Raw genomic sequence first — 1,731 nt, 5'->3', positions numbered from 1 at the left:
TATGGCTGATTTTTCATCAAATTATTCATAAATATAATAAAAAATGAAAGAACTATAGGTAGAATACTATTAATTTTTTGTTTTATTGAAGTATAGTCAATTTACAATGTTGTGTTAGTTTCAGGTGTACATCACAGTGATTCAGATATATATATATATATTTTTTTTTCAGTTTCTTTTCCCTTATAGGTTATTATAAAATATTGAGTATAGTACCCTGTGCTATACAGCAGGTCCTTGTTTTTCATCTATTTTATATATAGTAGTGTGTTTATGTTAATCCCAACCTCCTAGTTTATCCCTCCCCACAGAATACTATTAATTTTTATCTGTACCTATTAGTTGATACTCCTTTCAATATTACTATCCTGTTACCTTTTAGGTGAAAGTAAATGGGCCTGGGCCAAGCAGGCGGAGACAGGAGGCCTGCTGGCTGGGGAGGTGCAAGCCAGGCTGCAGCGTTCCTGCCTGGCCATGGCAGCATCACCCCTGAAAGTGTGCATCGTGGGTTCGGGGAACTGGGGTTCAGCTGTTGCAAAAATAATTGGTAATAATGTCAAGAAACTTGAGAAGTTTGCCTCCGTGGTCAAGATGTGGGTCTTTGAAGAAACAGTTAATGGGAGAAAACTGACAGACATCATAAATAATGACCATGAAAATGTAAAATATCTCCCTGGACACGAGCTGCCAGAAAATGTGGTTGCTATCCGGAACCCAGTGAGACTGTGTGGGATGCAGACCTGCTGGTGTTTGTCATCCCCCACCAGTTCATTCACAGGATCTGTGACGAGATGTGCGAAAGTGCCCAAGGGCACACTGGGCATCAGCCTCATCAAGGGCACAGACGAGGGTCCCGAGGGGCTGAAGCTCATTTCCGACATCATCCAAGAGAAGATGGGCATTGACATCAGTGTGCTTATGGGAGCCAACACTGCCAGTGAGGTGGCTGCTGGGAAGTTCTGTGAGACCACCATCGGCAGCAAGGTAATGGAGAATGGCCTTCTCTTCAAAGAACTTCTGCAGACTCCAAATTTTCGAATTACAGTGGTTGATGATGCAGACACTGTTGAACTTTGTGGTGCCCTGAAGAACATTGTGGCTGTGGGAACTGGGTTCTGCGACGGCCTCCGCTGTGGTGACAACACCAAAGCTGCCGTCATCCACCTGGGGTTCATGGAAATGATCGCCTTCACCAGGATCTTCTGCAAGGGCCAGGTATCCACAGCCACCTTTCTGGAGAGCTGCGGCGTAGCCGACCTGATCACCACCTGCTATGGGGGTCGGAACCGCAAGGTAGCAGAGGCCTTTGCCGGGGCCAGAAGGACCACTGAAGAATTGGAGAGGGAGATGCTGAATGGGCAGAAGCTGCAAGGACCTCAGACTTCCGCTGAGGTGTACCACATCCTCAAACAGAAGGGGCTGCTGGACAAGTTTCCACTGTTCACTGCAGTGTACCAGACCTGCTATGAAAGTAGGCCTGTTCAGGAGATGTTGTCTTGTCTCCAGAGCCATCCAGAGCATATATAAAGTGAATTATGCAACATGTCAGGCAAAGGCCTGCCTTTCCGATCATTCATTTGGATTCAGTGGAAACTGGGACTTGCCAACAAGATGTCTGCAGCATCATAACCCCATCATGGATACTATGAATTTTTACAGGTTCATTTTTGAATTGTGAGATGAAGTTCATTGGCTAAGATGTTACTGGGCAACAACTAGATGCACATATGT

General features: G+C 45.5%; 1 pseudogene across 1 annotated transcript; it reads left to right on the top strand.

Annotated features, from left to right (window-relative positions):
- Window positions 1–461: 461 nt before the first annotated feature.
- Window positions 462–1,527, top strand: LOC308626335 (glycerol-3-phosphate dehydrogenase 1-like protein; annotated as a pseudogene). The gene has a single exon. The product of its transcript is annotated as a glycerol-3-phosphate dehydrogenase 1-like protein (transcript).
- The last annotated feature ends 204 nt before the right edge of the window (window positions 1,528–1,731 follow it).

This window comes from Mesoplodon bidens (genome assembly GCF_964165515.1).
Source record: "Mesoplodon bidens genome assembly, chromosome: 12".
NCBI lineage: Eukaryota > Metazoa > Chordata > Mammalia > Artiodactyla > Ziphiidae > Mesoplodon > Mesoplodon bidens.
The sequence above is the reverse complement of the archived record's forward strand: the minus strand, read 5'-3'. Positions and strand labels throughout refer to the sequence as shown.